The 25,109-nt window shown below is 43.9% G+C and overlaps 1 pseudogene; it reads right to left on the bottom strand.

Moving 5' to 3' along the window:
* LOC135542911 (actin remodeling regulator NHS-like) overlaps positions 1-1,313 on the bottom strand; it is a 33,552-nt pseudogene extending 32,239 nt beyond the window's left edge.
* Positions 1,314-25,109: the final 23,796 nt, after the last annotated feature.

Raw genomic sequence — 25,109 nt, forward strand, 5'->3', positions numbered from 1 at the left:
CTCCTCCAAGATGCAGGTTCAGTCAGGAACAACACATTGTTATACAGTGGGGCAAAAAAGTATCTAGTCAGCCACCAATTGTGCAAGTTCTCCCACTTAAAAAGATGAGAGAGGCCTGTAATTTTCATCATAGGTACACTTCAACTATGACAGACAAAATGAAAAAAAATCCAGAAAATCACATTGTAGAATTTTTAATGAATTTATTTGCATGATGATGTAAATACCACATTATTGGATAGAAAAGGACCAACCTAGACTCAATACTTATATGTAGTGCATATATCTCTCCTCCTAAATTTACTAACACACAAATATACAGTCGTGGCCAAAACTTTTGAGAATGACACAAATATTAATTTTCACAAAGTTTGCTGCTTCAGTGTCTTTAGATATTTTTGTCAGATGTTACTATGGAATACTGAAGTATAATTACAAGCATTTCATAAGTGTCAAAGGCTTTTATTGACAATTACATGAAGTTGATGCAAAGAGTCAATATTTGCAGTGTTGACCCTTCTTCTTCAAGATCTCTGCAATCCGCCCTGACATGCTGTCAATTAACTTCTGGGCCACATCCTGACTGATGGCAGCCCATTCTTACATAATCAATGCTTGGAGTTTGCCAGAATTTGTGGGTTTTTGTTTGTCCACCTGCCTCTTGAGGATTGACCACAATTTCTCAATAGGATTAAGGTCTGGGGAGTTTCCTGGCCATGGACCCAAAATATCAATGTTTTGTTCCCTGAGCCACTTATCACTTTTGCCTTATGGTAAGGTGCTCCATCATGCTGGAAAAGGCATTGTTCGTCACCAAACTGTTCCTGGATGGTTGGGAGAAGTTGCTCTAGGAGAATGTGTTGGTACCATTTTTTATTCATGGCTGTGTTTGTGAGTGAGCCCACTCCCTTGGCTTAGAAGCAACCCCACACATGAATGGTCTCAGGATGCTTTACTGTTGACATGACACAGGACTGATGGTAGCGCTCACCTTGTCTTCTCCGGACAAGCTTTTTTCCAGATGCCCCAAACAATCGGAAAGGGGATTCATCAGAGAAAATGACTTTACTCCAGTCCTCAGCAGTCTAATCCCTGTACCTTTTGCAGAATATCAGTCTGTCCCTGATGTTTTTCCTGGAAAGAAGTGGCTTCTTTGCTGCCCTTCTTGACACCAGGCCATCCTCCAAAAGTCTTAACCTCACTGTGCGTGCAGATGCACTCACACCTGCCTGCTGCCATTCTTGAGCAAGCTCTTTACTGGTGGTGCCCCGATCCCGCAGCTGAATCAACTTTAGGAGACGGTCTTGGCACATGCTGGACTTTCTTGGGTGCCTTGAAGCCTTCTTCACAACAATTGAACCGCTCTCCTCCTTTTTGTGCAAAGCAATGATGACGGCACATGTTTCCTTGCAGGTAACCATGGTTGACAGAGGAATAACAATGATTCCAAGCACCACCCTCCTTTTGAAGCTTCCAGTCTGTTATTTGAACTCAATCAGCATGACAGAGTGATCTCCAGTCCTCATCAACACTCACACCTGTGTTAACAAGAGAATCACTGACATTATGTCAGCTGGTCCTTTTGTGGCAGGGCTGAAATGCAGTGGAAATGTTTTTGGGGAATTTAGTTCATTTGCATGGCAAAGAGGGTCTTCGCAATTAATTGCAATTCATCTGATCACTCTTCATAACATTCTGGAGTATATGCAAATTGCCATCATACAAACTGAGGCAGCAGACTTTGTGAAAATTAATAATTGTGTCAATCTGTAACAGGGCCGTAACAGGGCCGTAACAGGGCTGTAAACAGGGCTGTAAACAGGGCTGAAAACAGGCAGCAGGCAGATAGAGCTCAGATAGTCCAGATGCCACAGCCCCTCCTCTCTCTCTTTCCTAGTGCAGCTGCAGCAGATATACAAGTCATTAGTGGTGAAAAGTATTAGTGCAGACAAATCTGGGTCAGAACAGAGTAGAACACACAGCCAGCGCATTGGTGCTGGTGATGAGGGGGTCATGGTGTGTGTGTGTGAGTGGGTGGGTTGGGGGGGAGGGGGGGTTGTGTTTAGAGAACTGTTGTAGGAGAGAGGATATTATTGTACTGTACATAATCATCCTGAGTAAATAACACGGAGGTCAGTATAGTTAATCACCCTGCAGGTCTCCATAGTCAAATAATAACACGGAGGTCAGTATAGTTAATCACCCTGCAGGTCTCCATAGTCAAATAATAACACGGAGGTCAGTATAGTTAATCACCCTGCAGGTCTCCATAGTCAAATAATAACACGGAGGTCAGTATAGTTAATCACCCCTGCAGGTCTCCATAGTCAAATAATAACACGGAGGTCAGTATAGTTAATCACCCTGCAGGTCTCCATAGTCAAATAATAACACGGAGGTCAGTATAGTTAATCACCCCTGCAGGTCTCCATAGTCAAATAATAACACGGAGGTCAGTATAGTTAATCACCCCTGCAGGTCTCCATAGTCAAATAATAACACGGAGGTCAGTATAGTTAATCACCCCTGCAGGTCTCCATAGTCAAATAATAACACGGAGGTCAGTATAGTTAATCACCCCTGCAGGTCTCCATAGTCAAATAATAACACGGAGGTCAGTATAGTTAATCACCCCTGCAGGTCTCCATAGTCAAATAATAACACGGAGGTCAGTATAGTTAATCACCCCTGCAGGTCTCCATAGTCAAATAATAACACGGAGGTCAGTATAGTTAATCACCCCTGCAGGTCTCCATAGTCAAATAATAACACGGAGGTCAGTATAGTTAATCACCCCTGCAGGTCTCCATAGTCAAATAATAACACGGAGGTCAGTATAGTTAATCACCCTGCAGGTCTCCAGAGTCAAATAATAACACGGAGGTCAGTATAGTTAATCACCCCTGCAGGTCTCCATAGTCAAATAATAACACGGAGGTCAGTATAGTTAATCACCCCTGCAGGTCTCCATAGTCAAATAATAACACGGAGGTCAGTATAGTTAATCACCCCTGCAGGTCTCCATAGTCAAATAATAACACGGAGGTCAGTATAGTTAATCACCCTGCAGGTCTCCAGAGTCAAATAATAACACGGAGGTCAGTATAGTTAATCACCCTGCAGGTCTCCATAGTCAAATAATAACACGGAGGTCAGTATAGTTAATCACCCCTGCAGGTCTCCATAGTCAAATAATAACACGGAGGTCAGTATAGTTAATCACCCTGCAGGTCTCCATAGTCAAATAATAACACGGAGGTCAGTATAGTTAATCACCCTGCAGGTCTCCAGAGTCAAATAATAACACGGAGGTCAGTATAGTTAATCACCCTGCAGGTCTCCATAGTCAAATAATAACACGGAGGTCAGTATAGTTAATCACCCCTGCAGGTCTCCATAGTCAAATAATAACACGGAGGTCAGTATAGTTAATCACCCTGCAGGTCTCCATAATCAAATAATAACACGGAGGTCAGTATAGTTAATCACCCTGCAGGTCTCCAGAGTCAAATAATAACACGGAGGTCAGTATAGTTAATCACCCTGCAGGTCTCCATAGTCAAATAATAGCACGGAGGTCAGTATAGTTAATCACCGCTGCAGGTCTCCATAGTCAAATAATAACACGGAGGTCAGTATAGTTAATCACCCTGCAGGTCTCCATAGTCAAATAATAACACGGAGGTCAGTATAGTTAATCACCCCTGCAGGTCTCCATAGTCAAATAATAACACGGAGGTCAGTATAGTTAATCACCCTGCAGGTCTCCATAGTCAAATAATAACACGGAGGTCAGTATAGTTAATCACCCTGCAGGTCTCCAGAGTCAAATAATAACACGGAGGTCAGTATAGTTAATCACCCTGCAGGTCTCCATAGTCAAATAATAACACAGAGGTCAGTATAGTTAATCACCCCTGCAGGTCTCCATAGTCAAATAATAACACGGAGGTCAGTATAGTTAATCACCCTGCAGGTCTCCATAGTCAAATAATAACACGGAGGTCAGTATAGTTAATCACCCTGCAGGTCTCCAGAGTCAAATAATAACACGGAGGTCAGTATAGTTAATCACCCTGCAGGTCTCCATAGTCAAATAATAACACGGAGGTCAGTATAGTTAGTCACCCCTGCAGGTCTCCATAGTCAAATAATAACACGGAGGTCAGTATAGTTAATCACCCCTGCAGGTCTCCATAGTCAAATAATAACACGGAGGTCAGTATAGTTAATCACCCTGCAGGTCTCCATAGTCAAATAATAACACGGAGGTCAGTATAGTTAATCACCCTGCAGGTCTCCATAGTCAAATAATAACACGGAGGTCAGTATAGTTAATCACCCTGCAGGTCTCCATAGTCAAATAATAACATGGAGGTCAGTATAGTTAATCACCCTGCAGGTCTCCATAGTCAAATAATAACACGGAGGTCAGTATAGTTAATCACCCCTGCAGGTCTCCAAGGTCAAATAATAACACGGAGGTCAGTATAGTTAATCACCCTGCAGGTCTCCATAGTCAAATAATAACACAGAGGTCAGTATAGTTAATCACCCTGCAGGTCTCCATAGTCAAATAATAACATGGAGGTCAGTATAGTTAATCAACCCTGCAGGTCTCCATAATCAAATAATAACACGGAGGTCAGTATAGTTAATCACCCTGCAGGTCTCCAGAGTCAAATAATAACACGGAGGTCAGTATAGTTAATCACCCTGCAAGTCTCCATAGTCAAATAATAGCACGGAGGTCAGTATAGTTAATCACCGCTGCAGGTCTCCATAGTCAAATAATAACACGGAGGTCAGTATAGTTAATCACCCCTGCAGGTCTCCATAGTCAAATAATAACATGGAGGTCAGTATAGTTAATCACCCTGCAGGTCTCCAGAGTCAAATAATAACACGGAGGTCAGTATAGTTAATCACCCTGCAGGTCTCCATAGTCAAATAATAACACAGAGGTCAGTATAGTTAATCACCCCTGCAGGTCTCCATAGTCAAATAATAACACGGAGGTCAGTATAGTTAATCACCCTGCAGGTCTCCATAGTCAAATAATAACACGGAGGTCAGTATAGTTAATCACCCTGCAGGTCTCCAGAGTCAAATAATAACACGGAGGTCAGTATAGTTAATCACCCTGCAGGTCTCCATAGTCAAATAATAACACGGAGGTCAGTATAGTTAATCACCCCTGCAGGTCTCCATAGTCAAATAATAACACGGAGGTCAGTCAGTTAATCACCCCTGCAGTTAATCACACCCTGCAGGTCTCCATAGTCAAATAATAACACGGAGGTCAGTATAGTTAATCACCCTGCAGGTCTCCATAGTCAAATAATAACACGGAGGTCAGTATAGTTAATCACCCTGCAGGTCTCCATAGTCAAATAATAACACGGAGGTCAGTATAGTTAATCACCCTGCAGGTCTCCATAGTCAAATAATAACACGGAGGTCAGTATAGTTAATCACCCTGCAGGTCTCCATAGTCAAATAATAACACGGAGGTCAGTATAGTTAATCACCCTGCAGGTCTCCATAGTCAAATAATAACACGGAGTCAGTATATTAATCACCCCTGCAGGTCTCCACAAATAATAACACGGAGGTCAGTATAGTTAATCACCCCTGCAGGTCTCCATAGTCAAATAATAACACGGAGGTCAGTATAGTTAATCACCCTGCAGGTCTCCATAGTCAAATAATAACACGGAGGTCAGTATAGTTAATCACCCTGCAGGTCTCCAGAGTCAAATAATAACACGGAGGTCAGTATAGTTAATCACCCTGCAGGTCTCCATAGTCAAATAATAACACGGAGGTCAGTATAGTTAATCACCCCTGCAGGTCTCCATAGTCAAATAATAACACGGAGGTCAGTATAGTTAATCACCCTGCAGGTCTCCATAGTCAAATAATAACACGGAGGTCAGTATAGTTAATCACCCTGCAGGTCTCCATAGTCAAATAATAACACGGAGGTCAGTATAGTTAATCACCCTGCAGGTCTCCATAGTCAAATAATAACATGGAGGTCAGTATAGTTAATCACCCTGCAGGTCTCCATAGTCAAATAATAACACGGAGGTCAGTATAGTTAATCACCCCTGCAGGTCTCCAAGGTCAAATAATAACACGGAGGTCAGTATAGTTAATCACCCTGCAGGTCTCCATAGTCAAATAATAACACAGAGGTCAGTATAGTTAATCGCCCTGCAGGTCTCCATAGTCAAATAATAACATGGAGGTCAGTATAGTTAATCACCCCTGCAGGTCTCCATAATCAAATAATAACACGGAGGTCAGTATAGTTAATCACCCTGCAGGTCTCCAGAGTCAAATAATAACACGGAGGTCAGTATAGTTAATCACCCTGCAGGTCTCCATAGTCAAATAATAGCACGGAGGTCAGTATAGTTAATCACCGCTGCAGGTCTCCATAGTCAAATAATAACACGGAGGTCAGTATAGTTAATCACCCCTGCAGGTCTCCATAGTCAAATAATAACACGGAGGTCAGTATAGTTAATCACCCCTGCAGGTCTCCATAGTCAAATAATAACACGGAGGTCAGTATAGTTAATCACCCTGCAGGTCTCCATAGTCAAATAATAACACGGAGGTCAGTATAGTTAATCACCCTGCAGGTCTCCAGAGTCAAATAATAACACGGAGGTCAGTATAGTTAATCACCCTGCAGGTCTCCATAGTCAAATAATAACACGGAGGTCAGTATAGTTAATCACCCCTGCAGGTCTCCATAGTCAAATAATAACACGGAGGTCAGTATAGTTAATCACCCCTGCAGGTCTCCATAGTCAAATAATAACACGGAGGTCAGTATAGTTAATCACCCTGCAGGTCTCCATAGTCAAATAATAACACGGAGGTCAGTATAGTTAATCACCCTGCAGGTCTCCATAGTCAAATAATAACACGGAGGTCAGTATAGTTAATCACCCTGCAGGTCTCCATAGTCAAATAATAACACGGAGGTCAGTATAGTTAATCACCCTGCAGGTCTCCATAGTCAAATAATAACACGGAGGTCAGTATAGTTAATCACCCCTGCAGGTCTCCAAGGTCAAATAATAACACGGAGGTCAGTATAGTTAATCACCCTGCAGGTCTCCATAGTCAAATAATAACATGGAGGTCAGTATAGTTAATCACCCCTGCAGGACTCCATAGTCGTTTTGCAGACACTTTATCAAAAGCTTTTTCCATAGTGACATTGTGATACATTCAAAATGTGGAAAAATACTGTCTGTGTGGGAATCTCTCTCTCTCTCTCATTCTCTCTCTCATTCTCTCTCCCTCGCTCTCTCTCTCTCTCTCTCCCTCTCTCCCTCGCTCTTTCTCTCTCTCTCTCCCTCGCTCTCTCTCTCTCTCTCTCCCTCGCTCTCTCTCTCTCTCTCCCTCGCTCTCTCATTCTCTCCCTCGCTCTCATTCTCTCCCTCGCTCTGTCTTATATTCTCTCCCTCGCTCTGTCTTATATTCTCTCCCTCGCTCTGTCTTATATTCTCTCCCTCGCTCTGTCTCTCATTCTCTCCCTCGCTCTCATTCTCTCCCTCGCTCTGTCTTATATTCTCTCCCTCGCTCTGTCTTATATTCTCTCCCTCGCTCTGTCTTATATTCTCTCCCTCGCTCTGTCTTATATTCTCTCCCTCGCTCTGTCTTATATTCTCTCCCTCGCTCTGTCTTATATTCTCTCCCTCGCTCTGTCTTATATTCTCTCCCTCGCTCCGTCTCTCATTCTCTCCCTCGCTCTCTCTCTCATTCTCTCCCTCGCTCTCTCTCTCTCTCCCTCTCTCTCTCCCTCACTCTCTCTCTCTCTCTCTCTCCCCTCGCTCTCTCTCTCTTTCTATCTCTGACAGCAGAGTGGGGGATGGGCGGACATCGGATGGCAGCGGCCTGTATATCTGTCTGTTCCTCACAGCTGGCTACCTAAAGGTGATCCTGATAGCGTTTGATAATCCCACAACGATACAGCAACGCTCAGCTATGCTTTCACCAAATACTGCTGGGTCCTGTTATGGGACTGTTGTTGACTATAGACACCACATCAAGTCTATAGACACCACATCAAGACTATAGACACCACATCAAGACTATAGACACCACATCAAGTCTATAGACACCACATCAAGACTATAGACACCACATCAAGTCTATAGACACCACATCAAGACTATAGACACCACATCAAGTCTATAGACACCACATCAAGTCTATAGACACCACATCAAGACTATAGACACCACATCAAGACTATAGACACCACATCAAGTCTATAGACACCACATCAAGACTATAGACACCACATCAAGTCTATAGACACCACATCAAGACTATAGACACCACATCAAGTCTATAGACACCACATCAAGTCTATAGACACCACATCAAGACTATAGACACCACATCAAGACTATAGACACCACATCAAGACTATAGACACCACATCAAGTCTATAGACACCACATCAAGTCTATAGACATCACATCAAGTCTATAGACATCACATCAAGACTATAGACACCACATCAGGTCCATAGACACCATTTAAAAGTTATTAAACTGTAATAAGCTGTGTAAACGAGCCAACCAACAGGTTACAGAGGCTCAGGATATAGAGTGGGGTCACCTGACAGGATATGGTCCAACGTTTTAGATGTCCAACTGCAGATCTGCAGGATGCCATACAACTCAATGCCATTAAAGAGGTGACCACGTCCTGAGGTAGAGATGTCAACATGTGTAACACGTGAGAAAAGCATTTAGCATCATCTGCTGTAGCATATCTCTCAGAGAGGGAACAAAGAGACCAAAGATAACCCAGAAGGAGCTGCAAAGCTCCACAGCGGACATTGGAGTATCTGTCCATAGGACCACTTTAAGCCATACACTCCACAGAGCTGGGATTTATGGAAGACTGGCCAGAAAAAAGCCATTGCTTCAAAGAAAGAAATAAGCAAACATGTTTGGTGTTTTCCAAAAGGCATGTGGGAGACTCCCTAAACATATGGAAGAAGGTACTCTGGTCAGATGAGACTAAAATTAAGCTTTTTGGCCATCAAGGAAAACGCTATGTCTGCCGTAAACCCAACACCTCGCATCACCCTGAGAACACCATCCCCAGAGTGAAGCATGGTGGTGGCAGCATGATACAAATGATACAAACCCCCCAAAAATCTATTTTAATTCCAGGTTGTAAGGCAACAAAATAGGAAAAATGCCAAGGGGGGTGAATAGATTCGCAAGCCACTGTACAGTATATCAAGCCCAGTCACACACATGCGCACACCCACAGGAAATGGTGCAGTAGTACTGCTCTTCAAGTCTCTTGCTCCTCTAGGAGCCTCATACCGTTTAATCTACGTACCCCCTCGCTGTCTTCTGTTTCATCTAAAAACACCCTCACTCTCTCATGTTTAATCTACACACACAATCTTTCTCTTAATCTAGATATTAACTCTCATTCCTAATCTACACAATCTCTGAAAGTACTGCTAATCTACGCACACACACACACACACACATACAATCTCACTGGTTTACTCTTCCTAATCTACACACTCATCGGACTCCATCAGAAGAAGCCAGTTCATCTAAGGGACATTTGCCAAAAAGCAGATAGACTCTTTCCCACAATCATCCTCTCCCCCCGGAGCCTTACAATACTTTAAAGCTGTCCTCTCCTCTATCTTTAAAGCTCTGGTTTCCTCATTTCCCCCCAGACTGCTACTTCTGCCCTTTAATTATTCCAACCAGTTGAGACGTGTACAACCCAGGCCTCAGCCCATGTATTAACACTGCGCTACGTATGGGAACGGCGCTTTCAGGAACTTTTAGAAAAAAAAAAAAAAAAACAATAGCCTAGAGAGCTTTGACAAACTGATGTTGAAATGTCACTCCAGTGGATCAGGTCAAAGGGACGGGGTTGGACTTCTGTTGAACACAGGAAAACCTCCCTGTTACTATGCGATGAGAAAGTCCAGAAACTCCAAGGCTTTCAGAAAACAAAACCGATAACAAACCGATAACCTAGAGCTGAGAGCTCAGAGGAAGTGATTTTGAAAAAGAGAATAGTATAGTTTTTGACCCACGTCATAATCTGTTTTTTCCCCCCACAGGTTATAAACAAACAAAACAGCAGGCTAAACCAGTAGACAAACCAACCCTGATAATCAGCATAGAACAGTAGTGAGTGAGTTCACCAGAAACAACCATAACCATTCAAACTGCTGTGAAGAATAAACCATATAATATAAGAATAGATAAACAAATAAATATAATATAAGAATAAACCATACTACTGCTAGTACTAGTGAAGCAGCCCAAAGAGTACCAACCTCTAGATCTGATAGATACACAGCCCAGACTGTACCATACCTCTAGATCTAAGAGACACACAGTACCATACCTCTAGATCTAATAGACACACAGTACCATACCTCTAGATCAGATAGATAGACAGTACCATACCTCTAGATCAGATAGATAGACAGTACCATACCTCTAGATCTGAGAGATACACAGCCCAGACTGTACCATACCTCAAGATCTGATAAATACACAGTACCATACCTCTAGATCTGAGAGATACACAGCCCAGACTGTACCATACCTCTAGATCTGAGAGACACAGCCCAGACAGTACCACACCTCTAGATCTGATAAATACACAGTACCATACCTCTAGATCTGAGAGAGACACAGCCCAGACAGTACCACACCTCTAGATCTGATAAATACACAGTACCATACATCTAGATCTGAGCGATACACAGTTCCATACCTCTAGATCTAATAGATACACAGTGCCATACCTCTAGATCTGAGAGATACACAGCCCAGACAGTACCATACCTCTAGATCTGATAGATACACAGTACCATACCTCTAGATCTGAGAGATACACAGTACCATACCTCTAGATCTGATAAATACACAGCCCAGACAGTACCACACCTCTAGATCTGATAGATACACAGTACCATACCTCTAGATCTGTGAGATACACAGTACCATACCTCTAGATCTAATAGATACACAGTATCATACCTCTAGATCTAATAGATACACAGTACCATAACTCTAGATCTGATAGATACACAGTACCATACCTCTAGATCTAATAGATACACAGTATCATACCTCTAGATCTAATAGATACACAGTACCATACCTCTCGATCTGAGAGATACACAGTACCATACCTCTAGATCTGATAGATACACAGTACCATACCTCTAGATCTAAGAGACACAAAGTACCATACCTCTAGATCTAATAGATACACAGTACCATACCTCTAGATCTGATAGATAAACAGTACCATAACTCTAGATCTGAGAGATACACAGTACCATAACTCTAGATCTAATAGATACACAGTACCATACCTCTAGATCTGATAGATAAACAGTACCATACCTCTAGATCTAATAGATACACAGTACCATAACTCTAGATCTGATAGATACACAGTACCATACCTCTAGATCTAATAGATACAAAGTACCATACCTCTAGATCTAATAGATACACAGTACCATACCTCTAGATCTAATAGATACACAGTACCATAACTCTAGATCTGATAGATACACAGTACCATACCTCTAGATCTAATAGATACACAGTACCATACCTCTAGATCTGAGAGATACACAGTACCATACCTCTAGATCTAAGAGACACAAAGTACCATACCTCTAGATCTAATAGATACACAGTACCATACCTCTAGATCTAATAGATACAAAGTACCATACCTCTAGATCTAATAGATGATACACAGTACCATACCTCTAGATCTAATAGATACACAGTACCATAACTCTAGATCTGATAGATACACAGTACCATACCTCTAGATCTAATAGATACACAGTACCATACCTCTAGATCTGATAGATACACAGTACCATATCTCTAGATCTGATAGATACACAGAACCAAACCTCTAGATCTGGGATACACAGTACCATACCTCTAGATCTAATAGACACACAGTACCATACCTCTAGATCTGATAGATAAACAGTACCAACCTCTAGATCTGATAGATAAACAGTACCATACCTCTAGATCTAATAGACACACAGTACCATACCTCTAGATCTGATAGATACACAGTACCATACCTCTAGATCTAATAGACACACAGTACCATACCTCTAGATCTGATAGATACACAGTACCATACCTCTAGATCTGAGAGATATACAGTACCATACCTCTAGATCTGATAGAAACACAGTACCATACCTCTAGATCTGATAGATACACAGTACCATACCTCTAGATCTGAGAGATACACAGTACCATACCTCTAGATCTGAGAGATACACAGTACCATACCTCTAGATCTGATAGATACACAGCCCAGACAGTACCATACCTCAAGATCTGATAGATACACAGTACCATACCTCTAGATCGGATAAATACACAGTACCATACCTCTGGATCTGATAGATACACAGTACCATACCTCTAGATCTGATAGATACACAGTACCATACCTCTAGATCTGATAGATAGACAGTACCATACCTCTAGATCGGATAAATACACAGTACCATACCTCTAGATCGGATAAATACACAGTACCATACCTCTAGATCGGATAAATACACAGTACCATACCTCTAGATCTGATAGATACACAGTACCATACCTCTAGATCTGAGAGATACACAGTACCATACCTCTAGATCTGAGAGATACACAGCTCAGGCAGGCCAAGGCCATGGCGAGTTGCAGTCAGGTCCTCCTCACGTTCCTTCCTTCCTTCTTATCGTCAGGTTGCAGGCCTCTCTCTCTCAGCATCCACCTGATACCCTCTCTATGGTACTCTACGTCTGGTTCACTCACTCACTCTGGGCTACGGCCATTCTATACACTAGGTAGGCGCCCTACTATGCTCTTCTCCTTGTAGTCCCTGTTCTATAGTTGCTGCTAGTGTGCACTCTGACCACCTCTGCATCGTCTGCAGCTACACTGATGGAGGGCACCCCCCAACACTGTTCTCCAACCTTCCCCCTACCCCCTACTGTCCTGCTCTCTCTCTCTCTCTGTCTCTCTCTCTCTCTCTTTCTCTCTCTCTCTTTCTCTCTCTCTCTGTCTCTCTCTCTCTCTCTCTCTGTCTCTCTCTCTCTCTGTCTCTCTCTCTCTCCCCGCATTCACCATCTACCATCCTGAGCCTAGTACAGATGCTTTGGTCCTGGCCGGTCCTGTAATCTCTTTATGGTCCAGTAATATGAAGGGGATGGGGAGGGACTTACTCAGTTCTCAGAGAGCTGCTGGATCACTGCTAATCCATGCCATTGAAAAGGCATGGCGTCGATTGGTCGGTTAAACCTTCCTGGTGATGCCTTACTACGCGTCAGGATATAGGAATGTGTTTGTGACATCATGTGAGTCAGATAATCTATTCAAGATCGGCTTACAATCGATAATCTTTCAATCAATCACAAAAGTTTATGAGTCAACATACACACACTACTACGTTGAATCTCTTTTAACACACACACACACACACACACACACACACACACACACACACACACACACACACACACACACACACACACACACACACACACACACACACACACACACACACACACACAGCATCCAACAAGGAAAGCCCATGAGGACAGTTACTGACAGCGGATTGCACAATACCTCCACATGGCACCTCCCGTCAGATAGAGAGAGGAGAGAGGGAGGAGGATAGAGGGAATAGAGAGGGGGAGAGAGAGAGTGAGAAGAGAGTGAGGAGGGAGGGAGGGAGGGAGGGAGGGAGGGAGGGAGGGAGGGAGGGAGGGAGGGAGGGAGGGAGGGAGGGAGGGAGGGAGGGAGGGAGGGAGGGAGGGAGGGAGGGAGGGGAAGTTGCCCCTATAACCTATACAGTGCACTACTTTTGACAGCTGTGTGTGTATAGTTCATTAGTGCTCTGGTCAAAAATAGTACACTACATCCATTTGCGATGAAGTCTGGCTCTCTTTTAAAGACCTGATTAGTAGAAGCCTGTGTGTGTGTGTGTGTGTGTGTGTGTGTGTGTGTGTGTGTGTGTGTGTGTGTGTGTGTGTGTGTGTGTGTGTGTGTGCGTGCGTGCGTGCGTGGGTGCGTGCGTGCGTGCGTGTGTGTGTGTGTGTGTGTGTGTGTGTGTGTGTGTGTGTGTGTGTGTGTGTGTGTGTGTGTGTGTGTGTGTGCTGTATGCTGTATGCTGTATGCTGTATGCTGTAGCCTCTAGCCTGCTGCATGGCAGGGTTCAATAACACTCCCTCACTCTTAATCCTTTATAATCTGGAGGTCTCTCTCTCAACTGGTGACCTTGGCTGCTGCAGCCACCGATGTGGTACTGTAGTCTAGTAGGTGAGCTGTTAGCACAGCTAGCGGAGGCTGAGTGAACTACATACACACAGATTGTATATTTATATTGATGTTAGCACAGCTAGCGGAGGCTGAGTGAACTACATACACACAGATTGTATATTTATATTGCTGTTAGCACAGCTAGCGGAGGCTGAGTGAACTACATACACACAGTTTGTATATTTATATTGCTGTTAGCACAGCTAGCGGAGGCTGAGTGAACTACATACACACAGATTGTATATTTATATTGATGTTAGCACAGCTAGCGGAGGCTGAGTGAACTACATACACACAGATTGTATATTTATATTGATGTTAGCACAGCTAGCGGAGGCTGAGTGAACTACATACACACAGATTGTATATTTATATTGCTGTTAGAACAGCTAGCGGAGGCTGGGTCAACTACATACACACAGATTGTATATTTATATTGCTGTTAGCATAGCTAGCGGAGGCTGAGTGAACTACATACACACAGATTGTATATTTATATTGCTGTTAGCACAGCTAGCGGAGGCTGAGTGAACTACATACACACAGATAGTATATTTATATTGCCGTTAGCACGGCGAGAGGTGGTTAGTTGAACTGAAAACAGCATGAATACAGAGCTGTTAGCACGGCTAGAGGTGGTTAGTTGAACTGAACACAGCATGAATACAGAGCTGTTAGCATGAATACAGAGCACAGCATGAATACAGAGCTGTTAGCACGGCTAGAGGTGGCTAGCTGAACTGAACACAGCATGAATACAGAGCTGTTAACACAGCATGAATACAGAGCTGTTAGCACGGCTAGAGGTGGCTAGCTGAACTGAACACAGCATGAATACAGAGCTGTTAGCACGGCTAGAGGTGGCTAGCTGAACTGAACACACACAAGAGTCAATAACACACACAAGCAATAGCTGGTGAGGCTGAGGCCAAGGCTCCACACTGACAGCTTGACACTCTACAGGGCACCCATTAACAACGTAGGGCCCAGCCTGGGAACAGAGCCCAGATCTCAGCCCTTTTTATGTAGTCCTTTTTATTGCCATTTTCTCTTTCTCCTTGGCCAAACTGTGAAACAATCCTTTTAATAACACCCTCCCCTCCACCTCTCTTAACCAGGTGTGACCTGTAGAGTACTGAAGTATCAAACCCCCTTTCTCCCCCTCCCTCCCTCACGCCCCCTCCCTCTGGTCTGGTTACAATAAATCAACCCAGAGAGAGGGTAATTATCTTTCTCTCTCCCCCTCCCCCTTCCATCCCTCCATCCATCCGTCCGTCTGTCCACCCTCCCTCCCTCCCTCCCTCCCTCCCTGCCTCCCTCCCTCCCTCCCTCCCTGCCTCCCCCTCCCTGCCTCCCTCCCTCCCTGCCTCCCTCCCTCCCTCCCCCCCCCCCTCCCTCCCTCCCTCCCTCCCTCCCTCCCTCTCTCCCCCCCCCCCTCCCTCCCTCCTCCCTGCCTCCCTCCCTCCCTCTCTCCCCCCCTCCCTCCCTGCCTCCCTCCCTCCCCCCCTCCCTCCCTCCCTCCCTCCCTCCCTCCCTCCCTCCCCCCCCTCCCCCCCCTCCTCCCCCCTCCCTCCCTCCCTCCCTCCCTCCCTCCCTCCCTCCCTCCCTCCCTCCCTCCCTCCCTCCCTCCCTCCCTCCCTCCCTCCATCTCCCTCTCTCCCTCTGATCTAGTTACAATGAATAAATCAACCAGAAACAGGGTAATTATCCTTCTCTCTTCTTTCCTCCTTGATACACACCTGTACTATTGTTTCCCTCTCTTTCCTTCCTTTCCTGGAAGCCCCTCCCCCAACACCTCTCCTGGAAGCTCCTCCCCAACACTTCTCCTGGAAGCTCCTCCCCAACACTTCTCCTGGAAGCCCCTCCCCAACCCCTTTCCTGGAAGCCCCTCCCCAACCCCTCTCATGGAAGCCTCTCAGCCAACCCCTCTCTGAGAACCAAGCCCCCATATTTTATGACAGGAGGCTGAGGAAAGGGGTTGTGTCCAAACGGCACCCTATTCCCTATATAGTATACTACTTTAGACCAGGGCCCTATTCCATATATAGTGCACTACTTTAGAACAGGGCCCTATTCCATATATAGTGCACTACTTTAGAACAGGGTTCTATTCCCTATATAGTGCACTACTTTAGAACAGAGCCCTATTCCCTATATAGTGCACTACTTTAGACCAGGGCCCTATTCCCTATATAGTACACTATATTAGACCAGGGCCCTATTCCCTATATAGTGCATTACTTTAGACCAGGGCCCTATTCCCTATGAAGTGCATTACTTTAGACCAGAGACATAATGGATCCTGGGATACAACCAGGGGCTTGCCCTGTGCCTTGTGGCCTGCCTGAAATGGGTCTAGAGTGCTGAACTCCCTGAAATGGATGCACAGTATAGTGGAGTATACCATCTCTGTTCTTCAGACAGCAGTAGACATATGAAGTACAGTATAGTGAAGTATACCATCTCTGTTCTTCAGACAGCAGTAGACATATGAAGTACAGTATAGTGAAGTATACCATCTCTGTTCTTCAGACAGCAGTAGACATATGAAGTACAGTATAGTGAAGTATACCATCTCTGTTCTTCAGACAGCAGTAGATATATGAAGTACAGTATAGTGGAGTATACCATCTCTGTTCTTCAGACAGCAGTAGATATATGAAGTACAGTATAGTGGAGTATACCATCTCTGTTCTTCAGACAGCAGTAGATATATGAAGTACAGTATAGTGGAGTATACCATCTCTGTTCTTCAGACAGCAGTAGATATTTGAAGTACAGTAGAGTGGAGTATACCTTCTCTGTTCTTCAGACAGCAGTAGATATATGAAACACAGTATAGTGAAGTATACAATCTCTGTTCTTCAGACAGCAGTAGATATTTGAAGTACAGTATAGTGGAGTATACCTTCTCTGTTCTTCAGACAGCAGTAGATATATGAAGCACAGTATAGTGGAGTATACAATCTCTGTTCTTCAGACAGCAGTAGATATATGAAGTACAGTAGAGTGGAGTATACCATCTCTGTTCTTCAGACAGCAGTAGATATATGAAGTACAGTATAGTGGAGTATACCTTCTCTGTTCTTCAGACAGCAGTAGATATATGAAGTACAGTATAGTGGAGTATACCATCTCTGTTCTTCTGACAGCAGTAGATATATGAAGCACAGTATAGTGAAGTATACAATCTCTGTTCTTCAGACAGCAGTAGATATATGAAGTACAGTATAGTGGAGTATACCATCTCTGTTCTTCAGACAGCAGTAGATATATGAAGTACAGTATAGTGGAGTATACTATCTCTGTTCCTCAGACAGCAGTAGATATATGAAGCACAGTATAGTGAAGTATACCATCTCTGTTCTTCAGACAACAGTAGATATATGAAGTACAGTATAGTGGAGTATACAATCTCTGTTCTTCAGACAGCAGTAGATATATGAAGTACAGTATAGTGGAGTATACCATCTCTGTTCTTCAGACAGCAGTAGATACAGTGGGGCAAAAAAGTATTTAGTCAGCCACCAATTGTGCAAGTTCTCCCACTTAAAAAGATGAGAGAGGCCTGTAATTTTCATCATAGGTACACTTCAACTATGACAGACAAAATGAGGAAATTTTAAAAAAAAAAATCACGTTATAGGATTTTTAATTAATTTATTTGCAAATTATGGTGAAAATAAGTATCTGGCTCTCACAGACATGTAACTTCTTCTTTAAGAGGCTCCTCTGTCCTCCACTCGTTACCTGTATTGGCACCTGTTGAACTTGTTATCAGTATAAAAGACATCTGTCCACAACCTCAAACAGTCACACTCCAAACTCCACTATGGCCAAGACCAAAGAGCTGTCAAAGGACACCAGAAACAAAATTGTAGACCTGCACCAGGCTGAGAAGACTGAATCTGCAATAGGTAAGCAGCTTGGTTTGAAGAAATCATCTGTGGGAGCAATTATTAGGAAATGGAAAACATACAAGACCACTGATAATCTCCCTCGATCTGGGGCTCCATGCAAGATCTCACCCCGCGGGGTCAAAATGATCACAAGAACGGTGAACAAAAATCCCAGAACCACACGGGGGGACCTAGTGAATGACCTGCAGAGAGCTGGGACCAAAGTAACAAAGCCTACCATCAGTAACACACTACGCCGCCAGGGACTCAAATCCTGCAGTGCCAGACGTGTCCCCCTGCTTAAGCCAGTACATGTCCAGGCCCGTCTGAAGTTTGCTAGAGAGCATTTGGATGATCCAGAAGAAGATTGGGGGAATGTCATACGGTCAGATGAAACCAAAATAGAACTTTTTGGTAAAAACTCAACTCGTCGTGTTTGGAGGACAAAGAATGCTGAGTTGCATCCAAAGAACACCATACTTACTGTGAAGCATGGGGGTGAAAACATAATGCTTTGGGGCTGTTTTTCTGCAAAGGGACCAGGACGACTGATCGGTGTAAAGGAAAGAATGACTTGGGCCATGTATCGTGAGATTTTGAGTGAAAACCTCCTTCCATCAGCAAGGGCATTGAAGATGAAACGTGGCTGGGTCTTTCAGCATGACAATGATCCCAAACACACCGCCCGGGCAACGAAGGAGTGGCTTCGTAAGAAGCATTTCAAGGTCCTGGAGTGGCCTAGCCAGTCTCCAGATCTCAACCCCATAGAAAATCTTTGGAGGGAGTTGAAAGTCTGTGTTGCCCAGCAACAGCCCCAAAACATCACTGCTCTAGAGGAGATCTGCATGGAGGAATGGGCCAAATTACCAGCAACAGTGTGTGAAAACCTTGTGAAGACTTACAGAAAACGTTTGACCTCTGTCATTGCCACCAAAGGGTATATAACAAAGTATTGAGATAAACTTTTGTTATTGACCAAATACTTATTTTCCACACATAATTTGCAAATAAATTCATTAAAAATCCTAAAATGTTCATTTGTCTGTCATACCTATGATGAAAATGACAGGCCTCTCTCATCTTTTTAAGTGGGAGAACTTGCACAATTGGTGGCTGACTAAATACTTTTTTGCCCCACTGTATATGAAGTACAGTATAGTGGAGTATACCTTCTCTGTTTCCTTTGCAGTTCATGAGTCATACAAAGTTTCATAACAGTTTCATAACACTGTCCTGGAAAAGTTTTCAAAGATAACAACACAAAGTAAGGGAGGTCACCGAACAACAATGGATTTATGTCAAGCTCAGCCTGGTGATGGATGTCTGGCTATGTTGTCTATAAACCCTGGTTTGGCAGGTTGTCTGTCTGTGTGGTCTGGTCTGGTCAGGTTAGGCTTTCCAGGACACTGTATACAATTTCTAATCTATTTCCAGCAAACTACTCTCCTTTATAAATCCTATTCACCACCCCACCCATGTCTGGCTCGCCAAGAGAGAGCCCACCCACGCACACACCGACACGGAACGTTTGCTAATGTTACTAAATTAAATCATTGCAACGTCAGTGACACATTGATTGCCTCCAATCCCACCCTGGCTAGACCCGGACCTCTAGAGCATGTCATTTAACATTACATTTAAGTCATTTAGCAGACGCTCTTATCCAGAGCGACTTACAAATTGTCTGTGTGTGTGTGTGTGTGTGTCTGTGTGTGTGTGTGTGTGTGTGTGTGTGTGTGTGTGTGTGTGTGTGTGTGTGTGTGTGTGTGTGTGTGTGTGTGTGTGTGTGTGTGTGTGCGTGCGTCTGTGTCTGTGTCTGTGTGTGTGTGTGTGTGTGTGTGTGTGTGTGTGTGTGTGTGCGTGCGTGTGTGAAGAAGGAAGTGAGGGAAGCCCTGTCCATCACCTGTTGTTTTTATTAGGTCCAGAGAAGCAGATGGACCCATCACCTGACACTGTGTTTGGGTGTGTTCGGTGTGTCTCTCTGTGTGTGGGTGTGTGTGTGTGTGTGTGTGTGTGTGTGTGTGTGTGTGTGTGTGTGTGTGTGTGTGTGTGTGTGTGTGTGTGTGTGTGTGTGTGTCTGTGTGTGTGTGTGCTCCAAGCCACACAGATTGTATCAGGGACAGACACAAACACACACACACGTATTACCACACAAGACACATGAGCATTCCCACTGGAGGGGCTTGTCTTGTCTGCCAACCTGTCTTGGTATCTGATTTACATGTCCTCTATCCTGAGACTAGTCTTCTCTGGCAGACTGGGCTGAGACGGCACCCTATTCCCTATATAGTGCACTACTTTAGACCAGGGCCCTATTCCCTATATAGTGCACTAATTTAGACCAGAGCCCTATTCCCTATATAGTGCACTACTTTAGACCAGAGCCCTATTCCCTATATAGTGCACTACTTTAGACCAGGGCCCTATTCCCTATATAGTGCACTAATTTAGACCAGAGCCCTATTCCCTATATAGTGCACTACTTTAGACCAGAGCCCTATTCCCTGTATAGTGCACTACTTTAGACCAGAGCCCTATTCCCTATATAGTGCACTACTTCAGACCAGAGCCCTATTCCCTATATAGTGCACTACTTTAGACCAGAGCCCTATTCCCTATATAGTGCACTACTTTAGACCAGAGTCCTATTCCCTATATAGTGCACTACTTTAGACCAGAGCCCTATTCCCTATATAGTGCACTACTTTAGACCAGAGCCCTATTTCCTATATAGTGCACTACTTTAGACCAGGGCCCTATTCCCTATATAGTGCATTACTTTAGACCAGAGCCCTATTCCCTATATAGTGCACTACTTTAGACAAGGGCCCATAGGGAATGGGGTATCATGTGGGACATAGACACAGGCAGACAGGCCACGCCCTCAGACAGGCCACGCCCTCAGACAGGCCACGCCCTCAGACAGGCCCCGCCCTCAGACAGGCCACGTCTTGGAGCTCAGGACAGTCTGTCATTCAGAGTTTTATCAACTCCTGCAGCACTGCTGTTCACCCAATAAAGATCTCAGAAAGATTTGAAACACTGCCCCCTGGTGTTGGATAACCACAATTACAGGAACGTAATATTTCAACACCATACTAGAGCAAAGCTAACATTTAGACCTGAACATGAGAGTTTTATCAGTAGCTATGGTACGGCAGCAACAAACACACACACACACACGCACGCACACACACACTGCTGCACACACACACACACACACACACACACTAAAAGAGGAGAGTGAGAGGAGGGGTGTGTGAAGATGAGCCAGGCCTTGAAAGGTGGTATCGACACCAGCTTGTTTTATCTTCAGGTTGATCTACCTGTGAAGCTGACCTACCTGACATATCCACCTTCCCATCCACTAACTATGCTGTGTACACTGACCTCTGCCCCACTCTGTTTCAGGCAGCTACAGCGAGCTTACGATCACAAGGCAGGGGGTTATCATCATAGAAATACAATTACTAAAACAGACATTCACATTCAAGTCAATGTTCTGTAACTCTACCTCTATGGCAGTGGAGGCTGCTGAGGGGAGGTTGGCTCATAATATTGGCTAGAATGGAATGGTATCAAACTCATGATAAAAAAAACATTTGTTTGACACCATTCAGGTGTGCAGGTCTGCCATTTTGTTTCTGTTGTCCTTTGACAGCTCTTTGGTCTTGGCCATAGTGGAGTTTGGAGTGTGACTGTTTGAGGTTGTGGACAGGTGTCTTTTATACTGATAACAAGTTCAAACAGGTGTCATTAATACAGGCAACGAGTGGAGGACAGAGGAGCCTCTTAAAGAAGAAGTTACAGGTCTGTGAGATCCAGAAATCTTGCTTGTTTGTAGGTGACCAAATACTTATTTTCCACCATAATTTGTAAATAAATTCATTAAAAATCCTACAATGTGATTTTCTGGAGTTTTTTCTCATTTTGTCTGTCATAGTTGAAGTGTACCTATGATGAAAATTACAGGCCTCTCTCATCTTTTTAAGTGGGAGATCTTGCACAATTGGTGGCTGACTAAATACTTTTTGCCCCACTATATATATATATATTTCTGTATCTCTCTCTCTATCTCTCTCTGTGTAACTCTGTCTCTGTATCTCTCTCTGCCTGTCTGTCTGTCTGTCTCTCTCTCTCTCTCTCTCTCTCTCTCTGTCTCTCTCTCTCTCTCTCTGTATCCCTCTCTTTATCTCTGTATAGCTCTCTGTGTCACTGTCTCTCTGTATCTCTCTCAATTCAATTCAATTCAATTCAATTCAAGGGCTTTATTGGCATGGGAAACATGTGTTAACATTGCCAAAGCAAGTGAGGTAGATAATATATAAAGTGAATATATAAAGTGAAAAACAATAAAAATTAACAGTAAACATTACACATACAGGAGTTTCAATACAATAAAGACATTACAAATGTCATATTATATATATACAGTGTTTTTACAATGTACAAATGGTTAAAGGACACAAGATAAAATAAATAAGCATAATTATGGGTTGTATTTACAATGGTGTTTGTTCTTCACTGATTGCCCTTTTCTCGTGGCAACAGGTCACAAATCTTGCTGCTCTGATGGCACACTGTGGAATTTCACCCAGTAGATATGGGAGTTTTTCAAAATTGGATTTGTTTTCAAATTCTTTGTGGATCTGTGTAATCTGAGGGAAATATGTCTCTTTAATATGGTCATACATTGGGCAGGAGGTTAGGAAGTGCAGCTCAGTTTCCACCTCATTTTGTGGGCAGTGAGCACATAGCCTGTCTTCTCTTGAGAGCCATGTCTGCCTACGGCGGCCTTTCTCAATAGCAAGGCTATGCTCACTGAGTCTGTACATAGTCAAAGCCTTCCTTAATCACAGTGGTCAGGTATTCTGCCGCTGTGTACTCTCTGTGTAGGGCCAAATAGCATTCTAGTTTGCTCTGTTTTTTTGTTAATTCTTTCCAATGTGTCAAGTAATTATCTTTTTGTTTTCTCTCTCTCCCCCTCTCTCTCCCCCTTTCTCTCTCTGTATCTCTCCCCCTCTCTCTCTCTCTCTCTGTATCTCTCCCCCTCTGTGTATCCCTCCCCCTCTCTCTCTGTGTGTATCTCTCCCTCTCTCTCTCTGTATCTCTCTCTCTCTGTATCTCTCTCTCCCCCTCTCTCTCTGTATCTCTCCCCCTCTCTCTCTGTATCTCTCCCTCTCTGTATCTCTCTCTCTCTCTCTGTATATCTCTTGCTGTATCTCTCTCTCTCTCTGTATATATCTCTCTCTGTGTAACTCTGTTTCTCTGTATCTCTCTGTATCTCTCTCTCTATCTCTCTCTCAGCACTACGACCATGATAAAGGACCAGTCTGGTATTTTAAGGCGTAATATGTTATAAACAGAACTGATAAAAGGATGTGAAATGAACTACTCTGGATGGATAGACATCTATTACAGGCCGTTAGCTATTTCTAGACGATGTCTGTACTGGGAGATCATAAGCATGATGGGTCCATTAAGCAGGGTGACCGGGGACCTCTGGTCCAGCTGAGGACAGACAGGCCTCTGAGGACAGCATCAGAATCTGGCTCAACTATAACCAGACCTGGGTCAAAAACATATGTGAAATACTTGTCAGGACCCGGTTACGAACCTGGGTCTCCGGAGTGAGAAACAGTCACTTAACCAACTGAGCCACGAATAGTCAGCAGAACCCAGAAGATGAGGCAGACACAGCAGTACTTAAGACGGTGTATTTAATAAAGTAAAAAGGAGAAGTCCTTCAATTCAAAAATGGCAAATCCAAAAGGTGGTAGGAATAGCACAAAAAAGCCTCAAGAGATACTCAAAAACAAAAACAGAATTCCACAAGAGCATCCACCGGAATCGACAAGAATACACAGAACACTAGGGCTGGGTGCTAACATACAAACACAGAGCACAGAACTGAGGGAAACTAAGGGTTTAAATACAATCAGGGGAAAACGAGGCACAAGTGCAAATAATAATGGGGAACAAGGGAAAAAATATAAGGTCAAAAAGCACAATGGGGGCATCTAGTGACCAAAACCCGGAACAACCCTGGCCAAATCCTGACAATACTTTAAATAAAACTTGATTTAGATCGAGTTTCCACTTTTTTGGGACATTGTCAGAATTCCATTGGTTGAATTGTACTGATCAAACTAAATTCAGCAACAGCTCAAGAGAATGTATTATGTGTTGAACCCAGTTTGCGACCAGGCTATGATGTGTAGAACCCAGGTTACGACCAGGCTACGATGTGTTGAACCCAGGTTACGACCAGGCTATGATGTATTGAACCCAGCTTACGACCAGGCTATGATGTGTTGAACCCAGCTTACGACCAGGCTACGATGCATTGAACCCAGGTTACGACCAGGCTACGAAGTATTGAACCCAGGTTACGACCAGGCTACGATGTATTGAACCCAGTTTACGACCAGGCTATGATGTATTGAAGCCAGGTTACGACCAGGCTATGATGTATTGAAGCCAGGTTATGACCAGGCTACAATGTATTGAACCCAGCTTACGACCAGGCTACGATGTATTGAACCCAGCTTACGACCAGGCTACTATGTATTGAACCCAGCTTACGACCAGGCTACTATGTATTGAACCCAGGTTACGACCTTGACTACTACTATGTGTTGAAGCCAGGTTACGACCAGGGATCACCTCTTAGAGAAAACACACATACCTCTGCTTCCAAATATGGACATTAGGTGACGCCATCAGTTCCTGACAGACAAAAGAACCTCCATCTCTCCGTCATCCAGCTGGCTCCACAATAACTGGGGTTTGGCAGGGCGAGCGGACAGGAAGG

Source organism: Oncorhynchus masou, chromosome 7 (assembly GCF_036934945.1).
Source record: "Oncorhynchus masou masou isolate Uvic2021 chromosome 7, UVic_Omas_1.1, whole genome shotgun sequence".
Lineage (NCBI taxonomy): Eukaryota > Metazoa > Chordata > Actinopteri > Salmoniformes > Salmonidae > Oncorhynchus > Oncorhynchus masou.